Source organism: Anser cygnoides, chromosome 2 (genome assembly GCF_040182565.1).
Source record: "Anser cygnoides isolate HZ-2024a breed goose chromosome 2, Taihu_goose_T2T_genome, whole genome shotgun sequence".
Taxonomy (NCBI): Eukaryota; Metazoa; Chordata; class Aves; order Anseriformes; family Anatidae; genus Anser; species Anser cygnoides.
In genome coordinates, this window is record NC_089874.1 from 38480389 (window position 1) to 38505426 (window position 25038).

The window sequence follows — 25038 nt, forward strand, 5'->3', positions numbered from 1 at the left end:
CTTAAAAAGATTTTAAAAAAATAAAATAGTTAGACCTGCAATATCAAAATAAATATCACTTTGCACATTAATAGTTATTTTTCGAAAACTCACTGATGCCTTTAAGCAAATTTGCAAAACAGAAAATGTAGTAGGCTGAAATTCTACTTATAGCTCCTAACTGCACCCAAAATTTAAGCTAATTTCAAACACATACATAGCACCATAGTCAGCATGCTAGAATCCCACAGTCCATCTCTTAAAACATAAAGTAATATAAAAGTCATAAAAAATAATTTTAGGATAACTTCTTTTTAAAAATACTGTGGAGTAGAGGAATAAAAAACTATTTTCATACCATATCCAGAAAATGGGTGAGGTGTTAAAGAAACCTCTTGTTTAATGTGACCTTTGGCTGTACTTTCACTTGTCATCATTATAAAGTAGCTACCTTCAGTGCCAAAACAGAAGCTGCGTTATATTACCCTCTAACAGTAGTAACACATATTTCAGGAAGTGTTTCATACTCTGAGAAACCGGTGGCAGAACACATTGACAGCACTTACCTTTGTAATTACTTATAATGGGGCTTATTGAACAATAAGACCTCATTTACACAACGAAATAAGAGTGACTGCACAAAATTTCATACAGCATGTCACAAACTAGTAGTATACGTTCAGGAACTCCCTTGGAGTTCTCGGCTTCAGTCAAAACATTCAAATAAAGAGAAATGCAAATTTCACATTGGAACTCTGCCCCAAATAATGACAATATTCAGGGCTTTGTTACTGTGTACAGACAAAAACTACTGCATCATTAAGATCTCTAATACACTTGACTTTTCTTAACATATGTAATTACAAAAATATTTCTGGAAAGCAAATGAATTTGAAATTCAAGTAAGATTAATAGAACAAATATGACAAATTTACGTTTTATACAACCGTAGCAAGCTGCAGAGTAAAAATCACTAGCTTTCATTATCTAAAGCTGTTCATCTAACACTGTAGAGAGAAAAACCATTGATACATACTGTACACACATTTTTATCCATGTACATAAATCAAAGGAAACAGCTTCCTTTAAGGCAAGCATATGAAGATACTAGAGCAAGATACAAATTAAATATTCATACATTCAATATTTCAAAATAAGGAATTTGGATATACACATGCATAATTTAAGTTCTATAGTGAAACCTGTCTACAGAGGCCATTTCTACTGTATTTCAACAGCATTGAAACTTGAAATGTACAATGCAGCCTTTCCAAGCTGTGTTAAAACTTTAAAGTATATAGTAATTCATTTCAAGTACCAAACACAGAATAAAGGCCATGTTGTGCACACAGCTCCTTTCCACAGGAACTACTGCTTTGCCCGCTTCATTACAGCTCTTCCAGCACTACGAAACAGGGCTGCCAGTCACTGTGCTTTCCTACAAGGTGGCTTCAGGCTGCCCAAAGAGGTAGTCAGTGGGAACTGAAGTTGAACAGGTAACTTCAGGTGTAAGAGGCTCACAGTTCCTGAAAAAATGCATCATTACCATTTACTCCGAGTCCACTTCTGATCCAAGGTACCTGTTTTAAACTCCATAGAGCCAGGGCTCATATATGCAGGCTGAAATTGCCCCTTATTCTGTTTTTATACATTTACTCAAGCCTCTTCAGAGAAAATGATGACATCTCAGGCCTTTTTAGCTGCCAAAAGAAAGCAAGGCAAAAACAGGCTTCACAACAAAACGTGTGCACAAGGAATGATTCTTTGTGAACACAGAATCTGACAGTAGTTTACACACAACAGCACAGAGATCCTAAATTTTAGGAGCTTATAAATTCCTATGCATGCAAAAAGCACCATGGGTCAAAAAAAAAAAAGCCTACTCCTCCTCACTTGCCCCCTCGACACGTATCTTCTTCTGCGTGTCTAAAGATATTGTCATCGCTCCCCAGATATTTAAACCTTGCCATGAGAAGAAAGTCTCCATATAAGATATTAATGTGATTTTATTATTTTCTTATTAGAAGTTAAATGTTTTAGTTCAAATATCAAGAGGCTCATTTAAAAAGCATCCATTCTATCTGGGCAAAAATATCTCAAGTTAACTTTGAGAATAATTAAAGAGTACTTAATAATGGGAAAACAGAACAACTCTGTTTCTACACATTTTATGGTAAACATTTATCTTTGCTCCTTAAAGGTCACTCATTTGATCTTGACACATTTATGAAATAATACAAGCAAAAGCTAAGTAAGTAGAAAAGTGATATTAAGCAATACAAAGCTAAACAAAATTAGTATCTACATGGTAAATTGCTTCATTGAAAACCATCTATGGATTCTGCAAAGAATATACTTTTGCCTTAGAGCTAGTACTTTAATTTTCAAGAACCAAGAAAAAAAAATCAAAACTAGTCAGTAACAATGCAGCGTCGAAAAGCAATAAACTCAAAATTAAGTTATAAATAATTTAAAGCATGTCATGAAGATGTATTAATAATTCATCAGATAAATAATTTACTAAATAATCAAATAAATAAATAATGAAATACATAAATAAATCAGCAAATAAATAATTCTGCAAAATAACCTAAACAATAAGTCACTAAAACAAATGACAAACCTACAAAACTACAATGATTTTCTAAATTCTGATAGTTTTAAATAAACAAATGTATATAAACTAGATCAATCTTTGGTGGATAGAGAAATAGTTTTCACTGCTATTGGTAAATTCCTGATTATACTGCACAAGGATACAATTTTAGATTTTACAAGAGTGCAGTTTTTTCCTTGTAAATTATTAACATGATTGCTACAATACATCCTGCTCTGTATTTTACGTGTTGTCCCTTTATGTAGCTCATTTCCCCCCCCCAAAATGAAATTCTCTTTACAACATTCTTAATTCAAGTTGCTTTTTTTTCCTGGGCGCAGTACTTACAATACTGCAATAGCCTTCTTGGTGGTTCTCTTACTATCTTCTGCAAACCTTCAGAAGTTTTGCTGCAGGGGGAAAACAAGTAGAATAACCTTAATTATTACAGATGGTATCTCATTCATTAGTGGATGACAACATTTTATTTGAAAGCACAAGAAAAGCTGTTTTATAATTCTACAAAGCAACTTAATGTGAAACAACCATTACAGTTTGCAGACTACCAAAAGTTTTTAGAAGTCTTTGGTGGAACGAGTTCAAGCAGACTGAGGCCTGTTTCTTGTATTTAAGCTGACACACAATCTGTGCAAACTGGCACTAATTCAGATGTAAAGACAAACCATGAGAAGGACAAAATACTTGGCTGACATCTAATGTTATCCTTGATTTTGGAAGTTCATAGTCCTTGAAAGAATACAGCGAGCCCGTTTACTCTCCACTATCTCGGTACCTTCACAATTTAATTAGAGCCCTGCACTCCAAAGCCAATGCCGACACCACGAAGGTCAAAATCCACCCATCTCCTGAACCAGGTTTCATTCTCCACTTATGGTAATGAATATTACTGATGGTCACTACGGTTAAATACATATATATACTGTATATATATATACACACACATATATACGCTGTACATATATACACATATGTATATATGTACAGTTATATACATATATACAGTCAAAGTGGTATTCTGTAAGTACAACATTTAAAGAAGTGTGCCAGAAATGTAATCACATTATCAGTTTTTATCCTTTCTCTTGAAAAGGTTTATTTGCTTCCTCCCATACCACACATTACAGGGAAGCAACACAGTTTTGTAAGCCATGCCACTGACCTGGATTCTTAATCTCTGTACAGGCCAGTAAAACTGAATGAGTATGTCAAATCTGAGGTTAACGAACAACTATATATTGTATACACACATCATTTCTTGCTAGCTGGTTCAAAGGAAATCAGTCAGCAGTGCTGTTTCTGCTGGTAAAATCTCTAATGGTTGATGCTGTTGCTGTGTTTCAGCATTTAAAAGCATAAAGGATAATTTACTCTTAAAACTACCTGGGCACATTATATTTAACAAGTCTCAAATTCTCTTTAGGGATTATAATAAGGAAACACTTTGCTTAATCATAAATTTTATATTTATCTTGGCTAAACACCCTCCTTTGGATAGACTGCCATGTTTTGTCAAGAAAAATCAACACAGTGGAAGTGAAGTACTTGTTCTGTTGTGTGGTCATTCAAAAGAGTATGTAGAAGTAATGTAAATGTGCACCAGTGCTGCTGATAATTTCACGCTCTCATACACTCATTTCAATTTGCTTTAAAAAAGACTATTCCTCCTGGCTAAATATAGTCATCATGAAAAAGCATACCTCCCCTTTGAGCTAATAACATTGCAAACCCCAAAACACAAGAGTACAAAAAAACTTCTGTATTTTAAGCAATCTCAGACACATTTTTCTCACTATATATATATATATATATATTTTTTTTTTCCTGAAGTGGAACAAACGAGAGGTTTTTACTCCCCAGATTTCCAGATTCCTTTTCAAGTATGACAATTCATTCTCACCCCATGCCTGCAAATCCCATCCAGTCCCGGCACACATCCAACATGTCCTAAATGCCCGTCTTTTTAAGTAATAGATTGTTGAAAAACTAGTATATTCCTCCACACATTAAAAGATTTTCAGGATTACTGGGGCACACAATGGCTCAGCAGCGATCCTGAGATTACTCCAGGCTTAAATTTCCTGTAGGAAGTATCACTAAGGCACAGATCAGCTTCAATTCAGAAGGCAAATTGGCAGCCTTTGGTAGCAAACTGATTTCTCACTAATGAGTTACAGTAAAGCTAAAACTGTAATTACAGTCACTGATGTCTTAAAACACTTTTTTTTTTCCTTTAAAGATTTGCTTAGTTTTCAATTAGTTTCATGTTTAATTTGGGTTTTTAATCTGTGGTTCTTGACCTGACCTCCTCACGTAACAAGTTTTTGTCTGAGTTAAAGGGTCATCATGTTCTGCTCAAATAGACATGTAAATCACTTAAAGACAGGACACCTCAGAGAGTAGGTAAAACAACCCATGACCTGAGATAGAGCCACCTCCCTCTCTATTGCAATCTAATGCAAATTCCATTTCCCACAAGAGGTAAGGATAGAAACTCGATTTGATTCCTTGCCCCTGTTCTGCCTGCTGGCCCTTTTCTCCCCAACCTCCAAACATAAGAGAAGTGCCTTTACTCAACAGGGCATGTAAAACACTGGTCAATGGAAGACTAAAGAGAATTCAGGTGTATTTTACAGAACAAGGATGCAAACCAGAAATAAAATAGTTGTGTGAGTTCTGTACTCTGCCCAGGCTGAGAAGCCAACTGCTGCAAGACGGAGACCACGTTGCTGGCACCGAAGCTGATTTGGGTGCAAGGAAATGGTTTGTACCATACACCCAAGAAAAAAAAAAAATCAAATATTTACAACGGCGAAGTTATAAAAAAGCTCACTTTATTTATAATAATATAATAAGGTAAAAAGCACTGAGCAATAAAATCTTCTGCTATCCTCCACCTTTCAACACTGCCATTAACAGTAAGTTTCCTAGTTTGCATGTATAAATCACATGATCTGAGCTCAGATATTGCTAGTTCTTCCCTTTGGAACTCACGAAATACATACTAATGAAACAAAATTTTAGGAAGCAATTACTGAGAAATTTTAAGATTTAGGACATGAGATTTATTTATTTATTTTTCTTTCATGTTCATGAGTAGACACATGGGAACAGAGAAAGACTAGACAGATGCACTTGACAAAATTACGGGTATGGAGAGGTACTGACCATTATATTCTGACTCATACTTGAAGGATTCTTTGAATAGTTACAAGTTATATAAAATATTTTGCATTATTCATGAAAAAAATTACTCTAATGGATTATTAAATTCAGGAAATAAATAACACGTAAATCTTTTCCATGCCAGAAGCCTCATTCCTCTGCCACACTCCCTTCCCTCTAGTTATTACAATTGATCAATTAAATACAAAATTACCTGTTTGGACAACTTTACACAAGAAAATACTTTTCTGACTCAGTACAGTATCTCATGAAAAGATTTTACTTTATCTCTATTATCTTACTGATTTTTCTCTTAACATAAAAAGTAAAGAAGTGCTCATAATACACATTAAGTCTAAAAACTGTAAAGGTAACGCAGTCCTACAATCAGTTACGGGATAGCTTTGAGTATGTTCCTAGTAAGAACTTTGAATATTTTTTGAAAAACTTTTTAAACCAGCTTCTTCTAACTGTCTCTTAGTAAAATAACAATTTAACATATTAAAACATACAGTACAATGTTAAAGCCCAAACTAGTGGACCAACTGCTACAAACACAATACATAGCTCATTTGGCTGTCACGATCCACATTTCCTAGCTGATTTTTAGATAAAAACAAGCAGATTACTAGGAAAGGTTTATCTCAAATTCCCACATGTACAGCATGCCACATTAAATATATGCAAATCAACCATTTTCTCCTCTAGTTTTTTTGAGCTGACAACTCATATGACCTGAAGCCATGGTTAACGATTACAATTATTTGACTTTCATATTTATACAATCAGTCATCAGATATGCATGTTAATTGATTTTAACAGATAGTTTTGTATTCTAATGATCAACAGTAAGCATACATTTTACCAACCTCTTGATTTATAAGAAAATAAAACTTGTATCAGTTTTCACAATTAACCCTTCCTTGGACTGATCTGCAGTACTTATCACAGACTTCTTCATAATACATTTACATGGAGCTATTCCCAACTATGGGATCTTTCTTTTGATAGCAAATTTTGATTTTTCACCTAAAGACACCATTCTGTTGTGTTGAAAAATGCAACTGCTACACTATTTAAACAATTCTCTATTAATTAGAAATGATGAAACAATTACAGTTCAAATAAATGGACTGGACAAAGACTTAATTTACAGTTATTTCATATCTACGTATTGAAAAAGAGCGAAGAACCTTAAAGTAGCAAAGAAATTTAATCATGCACTTCTTGATTCTAATAAGCCCAGAAATGCCACGTATATGACAGTACAACCTTAAATTTGAGACCCTTTTTTCTCAAGTAATGTAGTTTCTGCAGTAAGGTTTTAAGGCCAAAGCGTTCTTCTGTTGCCATCTTGAAACGTATTAGTGAATTGATTAATTTTTTTTACACAGCTGAAAATGATTCTTTCCAGTTGAATTTTAACTTCGGATGCCATATTTATTCAAGCATCAAATACAGAACTACAAATTGCACAAATCTGCACACGAAGGACTACTGCGTAAGTTTATGCAGTGTGTAATCATTATCTTACACAATTAATGATGGCTGTGCTTTCAAGATGTTCACATAAAATAGAGTGGATATTACAACTTAGTCTCAAAAGGATCTGATCATGTCTTATTCCACAATTTAGGCCTCAACTGCTGTCGGACTAAAGGCTACAGCTCCAGTTTTGGTCAAGGAAGGGCTGCTACATCCCTTTCTTAGTAGATTTTAATTCTGATACAGACATTTTAATTTCTGCAACATGCAGAATCTTTCTCTTTTATATAAATAACTGAACAAGGAGTGGAGTCTATTCATCTTCCATCTAAATGAGCATCGTATACTTCAAGTTCTGCTACCAATCTCTTTTTGGCTCTCTGCTCTAATCAATTTCAAGTGAAATTTATCTATTCTGAGATACATTCTCCAGAACAAAAAAGCAGCATTGACACATTATAGCATTCACCTCAGATACATAATGCTGATTCAAGTTCCTGCTATGGTCTCACAGACAGAAGAAACTTAAAGCTGTGGTCATGAACAAGCACATTAACCGCCAAAATACTGTATAATGAACATTTCTGATTTTTAAAATAAATTAATTTCTTAATTACAGCCTGAAAATAATGAGATAGGTATTAAATATATGATAGGATTCTGTTGCTTTCTTAATGGCTATTTTCCTTAATGTCAGGTCTGGTGTTGTAGCAAATGCTGATAATGCAAATAAATTATCTTCAGTCTTTCTCTTATTGGGAAACGCCTTCTTGGTGTTAAAAGGACCTTGATTTCATGCTGAACATAATGAAAATGTTTAGGGGTCTGCAGAAAGCTGAAATCCATCCCACCCTAACCACTCTCCCAGTTATACCACTACAGATATCAAAGCAGAAAGCCCCTGGATTGTTTTTGTACAATCCAGTACTAGAAGATATGCTCCACCTTGAAGACTGGCTACAAAATTTACACTTGTAGACAAGGTAGACCTTACAATAAGCAGAAAAGTGAAGCAAAGATCTTAAAGTTATATGTGAAACTTCAATATAAATGACCAGAATAAAACAGCAGGAAATAAAAGCTATGACAAATACACTGAAATTAAAATCTGTTAGATATATATACATCTTGTGTAAAGATCTAATAAACTTAGAAATAGATGTAATTCCTAGTTTCCAAAAATGATTAGTGTCCACCGCTTTTCTTTAAACTGACAGTGTTAAAAATTACAAATCTGGTCGTATCAGCTACAGAGGAAAATAAGGAAAATTTAACAACTGTGTAAGTATGGGCTGCCTGAGCCAAAGCAGTCCTAGTCTGACTCACAAACGCAGCATATTCATTTAAGTTATAATTAATACCAATATTTTCACAAGATGCCAGAACTTGGATTAAGGAGGAAAAATAAGAAATAGTAAAATCCTGTTGTTTACAACTTATTGTTTGAAAAAAAAAAGTATGTTAATTGCTCATCATAAAAAGGCTCAATGATTAGAAGCAGCGGTGACTAACTATTCAGTGTATTTAATAAAAAACAGGAGGAAACGAAGTATAAAGCAAACTGGTGACAGCTTCTGATGACAACTTTTACATAAAGAACTGAGATTATGATAAATTCCAGGGTTAGAGGTTAAGTTAAGGCCATGGGTAGAAAGAAAACCAATCAAATGCATTCTGGGAAACGAGGGAAAATGAGAAAATAACGTACCTAGAAAATGTTCGAATGGAAGACAAACAGAGGTCATTACGAGTTCAGTGATAGCATGCCACCATCCAGACTACTACAGGCAGTTTGGATCACTGAAACTCTCAAGGGGATCAAGTAAAGGGGAACTGGGGAAAAAAAAATCCAGAGGCTCTACACAAGTGACATCCAACTGTCACTGTATAATCTTAGTCAAAGAAATGGAATAGAGATCAATGAACTATAGGAAACCATTTCCTACTGGCCCTGTTGCACAGTAGGATGTTTTTACGCACTGTTTTTAATATGCATTATTCTACAAGTAGGAAATAAGCATGTAAATGGAGAGTAAGTTTAACACAACTAGGGGGGTAAATTTAGTGCAACTACAAAAACAGTACTCTTTTTTAGTATAAAACCATATTTTAGGCCAAGGGATTTCAAGCCCTTGGAAACTTGGGATGTCAAATCATCACTTTCCATCTTCCTCTTGAAGAAGATGCAAGAAACTGAGGTTGGGAGTTAGCATGCTGTTTGAACACATTTTATAACCATTATTATTTATGATTTCAGTTCTTAGAAGAGCAAAACATTTATCAGATGCTACTGTTTAGAAAAAAATACAACAATATTTTATAGAACTGGACTAAAAAATATGGAATTTGATCAAAATATCAAGGCTCTTAAAAGCAAGGTAAAGAAACAAAAAGGTAAAAAATGAAGATCTACATGAACTCAAAACAGATACAACCTGCTTTATGGCTGAGCGTCAAGAAGCTGTTTGCAAGAGGAAAAAAGTCTCATCTGAATCACAGAATGGCTTGGATTGGAAGGGACCTTAAAGACCACCTGGTTCCCGCCCCCTGCCACACGCAGGGATGTCACCCACCAGATCAGGTTGCTCAGGGCCTCACGAAACCTGGCCTTGAACACCTCCAGGGATGGGGCATCCACAGCTTCTCTGGACAACCTGTGCCAGTGCCTCACCACTCTCTGAATGAAGAATTTGCTCCTAGCCTCTAATCTAAATCTCCCCACTTTTAGTTTAAAGCCATTTCCCCTTGTCCTGTCATGATGTGACTGAGCAAAAAGTTGCTCTCCATCTTTTTTATAAGCTCCCTTTAAGTACTGAAAAGCTGCAATGAGGTAACCCCGGAGCCTTCTCTTCTTTAGGCTGAACATCCCCAGCTCTCTCAGCCTTTCTTCATGGTAGAAATATCAATGAATGTCAATTGTCTCACAGATTTGGTACAACTCCACCAGGAGACTACACTGGATGCCCCTACATCTGATTACCACTTTTCCCAGGCTTTAGCTATCTGCATCCAAAGGTGCTCCAATTTGCTTAGAAATCATCAAGGATAAGGACTTTCAATTGTCACCGATGTAGAAAACACAGCCTTTATGATATTTAGTCAACTCCATACCAAAAACCTGTAGCCATTTCATAACTCGTATAACCCCAACAAAGAAGAAATATATAATTTATAAGATGCATCAGTACCATATGGCCATGCAAACCCTGGTGAAGGTGCAAGGCATGGAAATAAAATACTAAAAAGGAGAACAGAAGGAGGAGGAAAGAACCATTGTTTGTGGTGATGACAACATAATCTAATATAATAATCTAAGCGCACACAGGCATCAACTTAAACCAGCCAAAACCCATATTTATAGACTCTCAAAATTGTCAGTCTGTGAAATGGAAACCCTTACACAACCTCCATAATGTTTTATTTCTACCAACACCAGTGACACTACACCTCACTGCATTTTTACAATAATGGATAAATTTCACTGCACTTACTAACGTTAATAAAAAACAGATTAATAAGAATAACAATACTTTGCTTGCATAAAACTGACCCGCTACACCTTGATGCTCCTTGCCTACAGCAAAGTGACACATAAATACTGTGTGAGCAGCCAAAAGTCTTCTGACATGCACAGACTACTTAGGAGACAGCCAGTGTCACTGGAAGAACTATCACTTGTGGCATGCAACTGGACAAAAAGAAACTTCAATGCTAATAAACAGAAGAAAGAAAAAGGGCGTGCAGCCTCTCGTAGAACAAGTAAACATTTCACACAGAGTCAAGTTAGTGAATGCAAACCACAGCAGAAAAGTGTTGCAAATTTCAACTGTGTTAGTGGATAGATTAATTTAGGGAAGAGGATATAAGCATCACCAACGCAGAACAAAATTGCTGGGTTTTATTTTAAACATGCTTAAACTCATTCTTTAATATTTAAGTTTAAATGTTGATTTTATTCTGTGCATTTTCCATTGCTTGCCACCTGAAGCTAGAGATCCAAACGTCAAGAATAGCACATTTGCAATGCTGAGTTGTATGAACATCATCCTAACTATAGCAGTTCAATTTCAACAAATTTATCTGGGTTTTTGCATATCGCTGAATAAACGACTCTGGAATTAACTTACTTTTCTTGGAGGCATTATATAAGATTATTTCTTAGTCTCCTCCTCTTTGATTTAGTATACCTCTTAAGATAATTTATTAATGTTTTGGATATCTCATTCATCATCCATTATTACTGGTGTCATAAATTAGAGGAATGGAACAAAGCACTGGACTATACATTTTTTCCATATTCATCAATAAAATAGCCACCTATGTTAGGAAGTAATGTACAAAAGAAGTTGGTTTATCCACTACAGTGAGACTGGTAACCCTTTCTTTTAAAAAAAAATCCTTAAACCTGCAAGGAGATCATTAGATTTACAGTAAAATAGGTTGTTAGTGAAGTAAAAATCACTAAAAATCACCATTAAATATGAGAGGAGAGAAACACCTAGTCTGCAAAAAACAGAAGTACACACCAGAAATTGCTATGTCCTAAAAGTTACTCAAACAAATTAGAAGGTCAATGAATACTTTCTACGGTATTACATTGCATGAAAAAAAAAAAAAAAAAGAATGAATCATTCAAAACACTGTAATTTTGCCAACATACTACAAGACAGTAGAACAAGCAGGAAAGATTCAACCAGAAGAAATTTAAATACTGGCATAATTTCTCTAAAAGTCTGTCATATTATCTCTCAGAAGACAAGTTACCTAAATCAGTGGGGTTGTTTGTTTGTTTTTTTAACACTATCTCAACACAAAGGACATTGGAAAAGATGACTGTAAAGATTTCAGAATATGCAGAAGATAATGACCACTAATAGCAATCCTTATTAGTATGTTACATAGCAATATACTATGCTATATGAAGTACTTGAAGGAATACAGAATTAATGTTATTTTTATTTTGTTTATTTATTTATTTATGTTATTTTTATAATGTTTTATAATTATTTTTATGTTATTATTAACTACTGAGTTAACAAAAACATTATGCCTGTATTAAATTACATCTTTGAATTAAGTTTGAAAATTCAAAAATTCACATTCTGTTGTTTTAGACAAAGACTCAGTTGATGTATTTTGTACACATTCACTGTTTACTTCACTCTAAATAAAAAAAATCACTTAGGTAAATGAGTATTTTACATGATGGAACAGTACTGCACTCACCTCTTCTCTAACTGTAATATGACAAAGATTGAGCCAAGTCTAGTAACCGATTAATGGAATCAGATTCAAAAGATGTATGTTCTTTTACTGAAAGAGGAAAGAGACTCCACATGTTGGATTTAAGGTGGGTGAAAACCTTCAGAGACCAGCACCTGTGCATGTGATTTCTATACAGGGAAGAAAAAGCTGCTATTTTTTCTTCTTTAGGCATTACAGATTAGGTATTCCGGGCTCCCACAAGAGTTGAAACCAACAAAATAACTTTTTCCAACTAAATAAAAACTCCTTTCATTGTGTCACCTCTACATCAGGACCCTCACTATTTCCCATACAGAACCTTCTGGGAATACAGAGCTACTTTTAGTAATTGATGATTAACAAAATATATCCATACCAATACATTTTAATGCTAATTCAACTAAATATATAAGATGCATTTTTCCTTTACTTTGGTTAATTATTAACCAAACTGTTTAATGAACTATGTATGACACTTTCCTGTAGTTACTATTACCACAGGAACGCAGCTTTTGTTACTCTACAGTTTGATCGACATTTGGCCATGACCACGATACTTGTTATTCAATCTATAAAAGCAGCTTGCAATCAAAGAGCACCCCTTGCACTACGGTGTATGTGGTTTGAGGATTCACATAACGTGGAGGAACCAGTCCCTTCACTGCTTGAGAGCAGCCATTTGCTCTCTCACTCTTGTCTCTGCTTCACGTTGTATCAAATGTGCATTGTCAGGGAAACACTGAGATTTATTCTTCCCCGTGATGATCAAGATAATCACCCAGCATGTGGGTTCCTTGCATTCCATTTTTAGCCTCAGCGTATTTCTCATTTCTGCAACAGAAAACTGTATTAGACAGGACAGACAAGCATATCATACCCCAAATTTCCAGCAGTAGTCTAGGGGGTACAAGACAGTTCTCTGTTGCAAGAAGGACTTTATTGAATCTGGTTTTCCATGACCCATGGGAGTGCTCTAGCCCCTCAGGTAGTAGCTAAAAAAAAAACCAGTCCTTAGCAATGGCACCCTTCTTCAGTCCTGCAAGAGTTTTGGCAATTTTGCGTTTCCAAACCATCTGAGATTTTTTTCCTACCTTATCTTTTGATCACTGAGCGGAAAATGTATGTCAGCATGGAATTGTTCACAGAACCGCAGTCAAGGAACATACACTGCTAATTTACCCAAGATTCACTCCAATATATTAATCTTGGGAGGTACGGAAGAATGTTCGTATTTTCCTCATCTTAAATAGTTTACTTTCTTGTACAAATTTAACAACAGAACCCAAGTGAAGGGTATCCAGAACTGCCCTAAGCAGGCAGGTAACCTATGCTCTTATCCGAATGTCATTTCACTTGTTAACGACAGATTTCAACGTTAATTAACAACTGTGAAAGCACTGAAAAATCATGGAAATAATGCTTCAACTTACTCCATATTCAATTTGGAATACAAGAGGCAAATTTCCTCCAATGTATGCCAACATAACTTTCCTTTAATCTTTTCACTTCCAGACCTGCTGAAAATGTCATCAATGCACAATAGATTACTTGGTGACTCGAAATCATTTACTGAGAAGCAAGTGAAAATAAAGCTTGTTTGATTAGAACATAGAAGAGAAACCAATAGAACTTAAAAAACAACAACAACAACAAAACTTTTTGCATTAAAGGTTCTTGAAGACACAGGATCCTGTCTAATTTTTAACATCACTGATGTAGAAGGCTTCAGATGTTTATATACCTGCTAGACAGGATCAATTCCCCTAGATGTTGACTCTTAAGGGAACCCACTGTTACGTTCTCTATTCTCACCACTGTAATGTTCTCTAATCACAGACATTATATTATGTGAAATTTAAACCTAGGCTTCTCAGCAACATCCTGTCCTCTAAACCTTGCTGGGTACCTATACCATATGTGTGATGGACACATACTTTTAAGCCCCATGTATAAGAACAAATGCCTCTGAATAAAAATGTGGTAACACATGTTGATGGATAGGAAAATTAGGAAACCACTAGGCTAAAGGTTGAGCAAAAGAAAAAAAATTAAGCACACATATTCTTGGTAGGGTGGTGAAAGCAGAGAAGAGATGGGTGTATGGAGTAAGAGATCTACCAACCCTTTCTTTATTAATGTTTAATTCAAAGTACATGGGAACCTGCAACTACCTAACACTCTTATCAGCAAAAATAGGCCCAGCAGGGCATCCAAAATATAGTGACTATAAAGTAGTTGTCAAATGGATGAGGAGAACAAAGGAGACAGTATCCTAAAGCAAGCAGAGAGCAGAAGCTGGTATTATCTGGTGTGAAAGCATACTCCTCCATACGGGGCTGTGATACTCATTTTTCCCCAATGCAACTACAAGTAGAGCAACGAAGCTCACTAAAGCTATATGATTTAATAACTATTAAACCAATACTGTTAAATTCAGAATTCACTGGAAGCATACTACAAATTGTCTCAAAGAAATAGGGCTTGTTTACTCCTCATTACAGTGTCAGGGAGCCAAACAGTTGATCTTAAACAACAAAAGTCTGACAGAAGAAAACGCCGCAGGCACTGTCAGATGCATGGAAGAGAAAGTCAAGGCTCAAATGATTATGTTGATCTTTGACTAAAACTATAAAACAAGTCAGTTTCTTCAAAGCCAAACATAGAACCGCAGCCAACAATAAGGAATCCTTGAGCTTTTTTCACACAATGAATTTTTTGATGTCGTAAGCTTTTGGGATTTTTAATCACACTTGCTTTAGCAAGGCAGATGTCTATGACCCAGGTCCAAAACAACCATAAGCCTGGTTTTCCTGACTAATCTTATTTTTCCTACTGTCACCTAAATTCCAGGACCAAGACTTATTAAATAGGTAATGTAAAGCTTTAACCAACTTTTCACCGATTTTTTCTTCCATTATCTAATTTGAACAATTGTTCAGATTTGTTCATTAGCTGAATTCCAAGGTATCCATAGTTATTACTCCCATGGTAATTGGAGTGCTTCTTTCAAGACTTGACACAGATCTGGATCTAAAACTCATCCATTGAAAGACTAACACATGATTCACATACATGATTTTATGGTCTTAATTCAAAATAAAGGTAGTTAAAAACATCCATATATTCTGTTTAAAAGTTATCCTTATTTATCCTTCCCAGCTCCTGATTCTCAGCATTGCCTCTACTGGCCTACGTAATTCTGCCTATCCTTACCTCATTAACAATTCAAAGCAATAGTTTAAGAAGAAAAAAAACCTACATTAACTAAACCCTTTACAGTGTATCTTACAGTGTAATTTTACAGTATATTTATAAGCTTTCTGCTGCTACTCATTAAAAAACAGATTCAATGCTTACTATTTAGATAAGACCTTATTTGAAAGAAAATTTTAACCCAGATCAAGTGAAGTAATGTGGGCATGCTGCAGGCATCATAACCAATACAGAAAAGTAACAGCAGGAAAAAAATAATGAATAGAAACAGAGGTACGAACAACGGACACAAAAGTTGAACTTAACTGACGGGTGCATACCCTCTTCTTCCCACCTCTCACCTCCAGTAAATTTACCTTGCTTATAATTATATTGTTCAGTTCAAGTTTGTTTAGCTGCAGATTCTTCCATCAGATGAGTCAACAGAGAAGCTGCTCCTGATTTTCACGGGTACTGACCAATTTTGTTTCCCAGAACAAACATTAAGCTGCCAGAAGCCTAGGACTTCAACATTTGACTTTGGGAACTAAGTGCTAACTCAGCAGCAGGCACCCAGAAGTGTATTGTTTGACATACAGCAAAACCATGGGCAAACAAAAGATACTTCCTCTGGCTCATCAGATCAATTAATTTCCTTAACAGTGACAAATGCCTTCAGAACAGCAACACACGACAACAGAAATCTTCTAAAATTTTAGAAAAAGCCAAAGAATATACACTGTGAGGTCATGAACTATGTTTTAAAACATAAACTGTACTTAAGAAATTCTCCCTACTATTGTTAGAGCTGTTTTCCGTATCATACAGTTACACATACAATACTTCAGAATAAACTAATTTCACGAAATTATATGCTGGCCAGAAAGAAAGGGCATTATTTTACTTAGTATTTATGGGCTACCTGTCCAGAGTGCTTAGGATTACAAATATTCATTTCATTTGAACCTTAAATTTCTACAAAGAGTGTAACACTTATTACAAAAAGAAGATAGATTAAATAATTAAATCAGTTAAAGCTCAAAATCTAAACATGAAGCCAAGTCAAACATAAACAGCAGGAATAATGCCCATGTGAGTTTTATACAGTGTACTTCCCAATCTCCTGTACTTTTGCTAATACAAAATACATCAGCTTAGACAGTGTAATCTTAATGTTCTTTAACTTTTTTAGGTATTACCTCCAGGATCAAAAGAGATGCATTATGAATACAAATTTCACATGATCCTCAACTTCAGAAGAAGCCTGCTCCAGTTGGATTTTCTAGGCACACAAGATATCATGGAGATTACATCATCCAAGGTTTACCTTGGTTTACCTGATGGTTTACCAAGGTTGTATATTCACTTATTAGACCGGGTCACCACTCAATAACCCTGGTTAGCCATTTGTCCTCCTTTATTCCAGATGCTGGACTAGAATCCTAGAACAAAAATCCTCAGTTCACTGACTGTAAACCACATCAAGTGAGTGAGCTAAAGAAATAAAACTGAAGAGTAGAAGTTCTTAATAAATCTGAGTCTAATTTACTTTTACTCCTGCATATTTCAAAACTTTGTTGTGCTCTCGTGGTCTGACTCTGAGAATGAACAACTTCACTTGCTCTAATAAAAGCCCATCTGCCATAACATTGTCTTTACGCACAAATCAGTCACTGAGGCTAGCAATGCTGACCAAATGGCCTTTCGAAAATGCAGTCCATCAGATATTTCTCATGTTAGGCAGACTAAGTCAGCACTACAAGTGTGGAGAAGAAAGCCCCTCTGGTGAGTTATCACAGAATAGTTATTCTCACTTTTTCCCCCCTCCTATTTTTGCACATTCTGATATCGTTCCAGGAATGGCAACTGTTTTCTGGTCAGAATGCTCTGGATACACTCTTAGGATCAAGATTCATTGAAAGCAAAGACATACTTTGTTTAAAATACTATGTGCATATTAAAGGCTTATGCATCCAATCAAAATTCCAGAATACTTTATGCATATTCACAGCACCTTTTACATTGACTAGACACCAACAATCTCCCTGTACCTCCCATAGCATAATGAAAGAGATGAAGAGATGTAAATTTAAAAAAATTACCTCGCTTTTTTGTTCATTACAGAATTAAGGGAATGGGTGGTACTTCAAGACCTCATTTCACGAATGTCAGAACCAAGACAGACTTGGTGACACAAGCATATGTCATCATCCACAACTGCTGAAGGTTCAAAGATATGTGATACCGTGCACAAACTTTTCAACTAAGGACCAAGTAGAGTCTTCCTTGTCTTTCTTAGTTAAAAAAATCATTACCACTTGGCTTCATACAAGCCTTAGAGAACACAAAAAATTGTGAGGATCAGATGTGTAAGAAGAAAAATCAGAGAAGAAAAGAGAATTCAACTTAAGAGTTGTACATGATGAGAGGACATCCAGCAAAACAAAACAAAAAAAATATTTTAAGAAATGCAGAGGTGATTACCTCAGACTTCCATTGCACCCAGTCAGCAGACTCTAACCATTCAGATATAGCCATTCAACGTATAGTACCGCGTTGGGTTTTATTTGCTTACTTTTGGTGAGAGACATTTCCTTTTTATACTGCCTGTCGAATGTCACTTGGTGCAACTTGACAAGGTTTATAAGGCAGCAGAGATTGAGAAACCCCTTGTGGTCACCAGTCACTCCCCCAGCCCACCCTGTTATTGCACAATGACATTTCAAATGAAAGTTTAATTGGGCATAAAAATTAAAGCATAGCTTTAATCTCACCTCACCACAGTCATTCCCTCTAGACTCTGAGAAGATGGATCTCTGCCATTGCACCACCAAGGTGCAACTGAGTTGCTAACAAGGGGCAGCTATTCCAGACCTGATGCCAGATACCTTTTCTTAGTGAGGCCACAGTGAAATTCTCCTCCAGAGACCAGCCTGGCTGAGGATAGATGGAGTTTGGGTAAGGTTTGGTTTTTGTTTGTTTGTTTTCCTCATAGTATTAATAAAATTACCAGTCCTTCGAACACTACTGTAACATATATGCTCACGGATGCAAAAATACCCCTGCATCATCCTGTGAAGTCCATGACCACGTGTCAGAGATGACAGAGTTTACACCAAGGTGTTGAACTTTGAGCTCTGCCTGTAAGACAGTCCGCTTCAGAAAGACAAAGAGGCTGGATGGCAAGGCTTGAGCTCTGACAGGAGGGGATCAAAGCAAATGTCCAGGGTGGAGAGATCTTCTCCCTGTGTCTTTTACCTATGCAAGATGGCAGACATCATTAAACATTTTTCCATTTGTTTACATGTACATGTGATTAGAAGGTCTGCTTGCATTTCAATTCCATGTCACTGTCTGCCACCCTTTACTTGTGTGTTCAAGTCAATATACCATAATGGCAGCACAGGTTTTGAGCGGAATTGACAGCAAAACATAGCTTCAGCCTCAGAAAAGGCAAATATCAAATAGAAGTAAAAATATTTTGAAACATTCTGTCAAGACAGGGAAGGTGCAAAAATGCAGCTCAAGAGTTACAAGTAAGAGGTTAGCATATCAAAAGGGACTACACAGAAAGCCACAGTACCCCCAGTAGATGCTGCGAACAGACACAGCACTGAATCATTAGAAACCCATTACTGGCTGCTAGAACAGATTTCTGGCTTTGACACTTGTTTTGGATCCTTTAAAGCTAAGCAAAATGAACAACAATAAAATTGGCATAACCGTAACATTTCACCAAGCAAAATTCTTAACTGCAGACAGGAATTAGTCTCAAGTCAACTGGCAGTTAATTTACTGCTGTCAGTTCCCGATACTTTTCAATGATGAAATCATTGCAAACTAGCTCAGGACTTTGAAAACTAGATTCTTTCATGTTGAAAAAATGAAACTGCTACCCAACCTTCATTTACTCTGAAGTTAATCTAAAAAATAATTATAGAAGTTGTCTGACTGAGAAGCATGAGTGGAAATATAACACTAGCAATCCAGAGCATTGCTTGAAACGCGAGTCCTTTTTTTAAGAAGGGAAAGTACAGACAGTGAAAAGAACATCAGAAACAATGTCAACTTAAGATTACGTACTACTGAAGAGATTTTTCTTTCTTGTGCAAACTGAACATTTGAGAAAAATGAGAAATCCTTGACTGCTATATCCTCTCTCAGTATCACATACACCTTGGCACCATTTTCATCACACAGGTTCAAAACGAGGAGGTGATCTTCCTCAACTCCTCTTCATCGTCAAATATATTCAGATCTCATCTGAAGCCTTGTTCATGCTTTTAAACAAGAATTATATTGGTAAGATTCAACCTGCCTACACACCTAAAATTATCATTTTCCCCACCCACCCCTACAATCCAGCTTACCTCCCAATGAATCCATGCAGTGTGCAACCACGAAAATACTCATCTTACTGGTTGCCAAAGTCTTCAATAACTGCATGCCATCTTTACTGATCATGCCTCTCATCAGCCATTTTACATTATTCTTTTTGTTCACATCTTTATCATCACATAGCATCTTACAGTAGTCCAGGAAGACCTCAGTTAAAAGTCTATTTCTTCCATTATTCCCCAAAATGCAGTTATTCAATACAATCTGCCTCAGTATCTAAGACTGTGCCTTTACTGGCAGTATATTTGTTCTTCCTTGCCCACATTTCCTTTCTTGTAAGCAGCTGTGTGGTGCTTAGCTGCCTACTGTGGTTAACCCACAACACTACCTTACCATTACTTCTGTTGCAGTTGGACCTACTCATCGCTTGCAAACACAGAAGCAGAGGATCTTGATACCCACAAAAAATCAAAAAGTGCTAAGAGACACTGTAATAAATAAAAGAGAAAATAATAATGGCCAGCAAGTATTCATGACATGCTGTCTGTTTTGTTGGGTTTGATTTTCTTCGTTTTTCAGAAGGTGGAATCTTACAAGTATGCTAGGTTCTTGTACTGTCAGGAAAGTCAACGGCTGCTAGCATTAGTGCAGTGAGACTGCAGAGAAACAGGTGAGAGGGATCTGAAAGAAATGCTTCATGTGAAAAGGCAAAAAAAAGTTAGAAAGATGCTTACAATGCTATTCAATCCCTGTTTATGAGCTTTATGTTGAAGGCTTTCCTCTTAAACCCACAGGTTTAAGAGCCCAAGGCACCCCCTTCCTACCCTTCCATTCTTCTTTCTCCAGTTTATGCGGTTTGAGCTAGATTGATCCATTACTTCTGGAAGGGGATTGTGCAAGTCTGAATCTTCCAAGCTTAACAGAATTTGTGAGAAGATTATCCCGAGTCTTAATGGAAACACTGTGTAGAAATACTAGCGAAAGACTACCTGTGTTAGGATGCTCTTGGACTAAGCGATAAGTAACAGCACCTCTAGAGAATGAAGCGCTCCAGTCAACCTACGAAAATTATAACGAGTCTTATCAACAAACTTTTATCCCAAACTGGGTAAGTTGTTACATGGTGTAAAATGATGTTCACCCAGCCTACATTTGCCCTCAGATAAAATTACTCACAGTGGAAATTATAACAATGACTGATCATATGCTATTCCTGTAAACTAACGTGAAAACCTAGTCTCACCCAACAGCTATGAGAAAGCGACAGTGTGCTCTAATTCCCAGCATATGGCAGTTTTGAACGCTGACTTATAGGCAAAGTCACACAGCCTTCTTCTAATATACAAAAACTTTGACACTTCCTCTAAACTCCCTGAAGATGAGGGGAAAAAAAGGGAACATACTAGATGCAAAACAGTACTTTCTGCAATCACTGACACTGCAGAATGCACAGGAGGGCTATGCAAGTAACACAGCACCCCAGCAGGATTTCCAACAGCTGATAGTGCCAGTTGCTCTTTCTGTGTACGTACCCCAACCCACCTCAGTTGTGCAAAATGTCAAAGTGGAGCTATGTCCAGCGGTAACAGCTGCTACTGGTCTTGACTCTTCCCCACTTGGTTTCATAAGCACTGAACCCCCAGATAAATGGATTCTGCATTTGTGGGTAAAGGCAGCATGCCTGTATCAAGTATATACCTGATGTCATCATCAGATATGGTTATTAAAAAGTAATATTGACACCTACCTCTCCAATATACGTTTTCATTTCTTCTCAGATACAGAATGTCCCTCACTTCACCCTGATAACATGCTTAAGGCTCAAGACAAAACTCAGACACAAGTCAGTACTGGGCACAAAACAGTTTTTCTTTCCCTGCAAACAGAAGTTTGACATTTTATCCTATAGGTGTGTCAAATCAACAACCATCACTGATCAAAGGCAAGAGACAAAAGCAACCAGCAAACTGCTTGGGTCCGCACACAGTTCCAAAAAAGCTACATTTATAGTACGACACACAAATGACTGGCCAGCAGCTGGAAATGGAAAAGGCGTAGCCTGCCCCATACACGTCTCATTTCATCTGACCCTTAAGCCTCTTTCCCATTCCCTGACCTGCAGTCAAGCCCCAACTGTCATCCTGCACCTGAACCAAGCAGTCTGCAAATCATGGACAGTGTATTAACAGTTGGAAGCACTGCACAAATCCAAAAAGTAAAGCAGCACTAGGTGAAATCCATCCTGACTACAGAAGGGAGTCTTGTGGAATAAAAGGACACTTAAGTTGCAAGAGTAAAATATTTATACTACTTTACACGAAAATGGTAATTCGGTTTGCTGTATTTTTCAGAAATGCTAGATAGAAAAGAATTTTTAATTTCAAAGCAGAACTGTCCAAAATAAACTTATTTAAATCTTAATAAACAAAGAGCCAACATAAAATTTGAGGGGTCATTTCACAGGAAATTGTGAAGTCAGTTCACAAACAAAAAGGTGATGTTTACCCTCAATTATAAAATGTTCTCATTTCTTGTAGCTGGCTGCCTTCTTTGAAAAGCACATTTGAAAAAAATTCAACAAGTCCTAACAATAAAGCACATACTCTGGCAGTCTAAAATGCTTTTCGTTTGTTTGCTTGTTTTGTGCAAAATAAACACCGATGTGTTCAGAAGAACCTTTTCCACTGATTTGGACAGAAGTTTCCCCTGCATACAGGAAGTCACCAGCTTCCTGCTTGCTGCCTGCTTGTTGCCCTTTCCTCTACACACCCTCACCCTCGGTTCTCTCAAACAGCTACGGAAATGAAATTTACAGGAGTCCCAATATGTGCAAACTTCAAAAGGAAAGAATCTTTTAAATATTATCTGCTGCACATTTTCATCAATCTGCAATTAAAACCAAAGATGATCAAATCTTTGGTCTGTTATTCTAGACGGCTTACTGCATTACACATACAGAGTGCGCTGTACAATGAACATTGAAAGGCATCATCACAAGCAGCACCAGCTTTGTCCATCAGTCTACAAAAAATACACAAACATACACACATATATATGTAAAGAATTGCATGGATAAGAGTATTTGGATTTATTAACTTTTCTCCAAATTGTGTGTTTTTATTGGTGCCATAGGCATATGGGCAAATGATGTACATTAAAAATGAGTCAGGCCTAAAAGAAGCACTGCTGCGGACTCATGAATAACTGAAAGTCAAGCAAAGCTCTCTTTTTTTTTTTTTTTTAATATATATATATATATATATATATATATATATACACATGGTTCCAAATGAAATACCAGCTGTATATGCTGCACATTTCCAAGCCACTGTTCGGAAAGTACAGCAAAGTCTTACAGGAAGCAGGACACGCAGAACAAACATCAGTATCAGCTGAAAGCTACCCTTCTCACTACAGAAACTAATAACTCCATTATCCCCCAGCACAATTATCAAATAACCCAGTGGATTTAAATTCAGAGAAGTATATTACTAAAGATTTGCTTGTATTCTTCCTGTAGTTATCAGTACTACTCTCCTTATATCTAGTCTTTCACTGTACTTCTCGAATGTCTTTTACATAGCCCAGTATTTAATATGTCTTTACTATTTAAGTCATCTTTTTATTTCCAAGATTTGGCAAACTCACTTAAATTATGTGATTTATTAAATACTTTGCAGCTTCCTCCTGAACCGTCTGTGATAGGATATCCTAAAATCTGTGTTCTAACTGGAGCTTCCCCTTTGAGGTGCTTTTTGGCCTTGAGAAAGTCGCTCCCCTCTCACTGACAATGATTAGTGTCATTTCTTCTATAGATGAAAGGCTCTGCCAAACTACTACATGTTAAACATGAATACTCTAGATAAAGTTGAGTCAAGAAGGTACAAGAAATCAAAGTACCACCTAGACATTGGATCCTCTTGTTCACATTTACAGTGCAGCAAGGATGCTGATATGAAAATGACTGTGAAATAAACGTGAAATATACCATAAGTCTTTAAAGTCTTTACTTTTAAAAGCGGCTAAACTTGCATCTGAAAAGGACAGTGGGAACACTGAGAACCCCTTTTAAAGCACAGATGTAAGAAGAAAGAAAAATCATCACAATTTTGAAAGAGAATCTGTTGCAGAAAAATCAGAAAACAGAGCAACAGTTCTCACCTCTGCAACAAACCACGGTCCAAGCAGTAAAATGCAGACAGCCCATCAACCAGATATGGATTTTGCCTTCCTATAAACAATGGCAGGAGGAAAAAAAGAAAAAGTTGGAAAAAGAGTGCATCTATCCACATCATATGGGATGCAGGAGCCACTGGTCACCTCCACCAGTGCTAATGGACAATTTCAGGACCCAGAATAAATTCATATTCATCAGCAGTGTATGAGACTGACAAAGTTAAAAAAATGTAAGTAAACAGGCAGCGTGTTGGCTAATTAAGTTTGTTGCTGATGCATCTAAAGCACAATAGATAAGAAAATCATCAGCGCTGCTCAAATAACTGCTGAGCTTCAAGTTACTCTTCTCAGTTCAAACAAGTGAAGAGCATGACAGTGAGAAGCTAGATTATAAATACAGCATTGTAAAACTTGTAAAAAGATTACATATTTCCATGGATAAAGAAAACACTCACCTAGAAAACACCACGTGGAAGAAAACTCAAGATGAGCACCATAAACCATCACAAAGTGACACGAATTTGAGGAGCTCCTTGGTGTGGGGATTATTCCACAACTGGGATTTTCTCCTAACTTCTTTTAAAGAACCTGCTGTTGGCAGTGATAAAAACAATGGCCCAGCTGACAATTCACCTTACCCAAGTTATTACGCTAACATCAGAGCAAAGTCTAAATGCCAAAACCATACCTCTACAGTTCTAGAAAGATTCTTTAAAACTTTTAACAACCTTGAAATTCAATTCCAATCTCAACACACATCAGACATTTGTACTCCTTCCCAACACAAAGAAAAGCCAGAAGTCCAGTTGTTGAAAAGCTAGAGATTAAACAAAAATAGCACTTAC

General features: G+C 36.3%; 1 protein-coding gene across 4 annotated transcripts in view; it reads right to left on the reverse strand.

Moving 5' to 3' along the window:
* TBC1D5 (TBC1 domain family member 5) overlaps positions 1-25038 on the reverse strand; it is a 321851-nt gene that overhangs the window by 291386 nt on the left and 5427 nt on the right. For 3 of the 4 annotated variants that reach the window (XM_066991877.1, XM_066991874.1, XM_066991875.1), the window contains exon 2: positions 2924-2985. The exons of the other annotated variant lie outside the window; for it this stretch is intronic. The gene's annotated coding sequence lies outside the window, so the exon portion shown is untranslated. The remainder of the gene's footprint in view (positions 1-2923; positions 2986-25038) is intronic. 4 annotated transcript variants of the gene reach the window in all.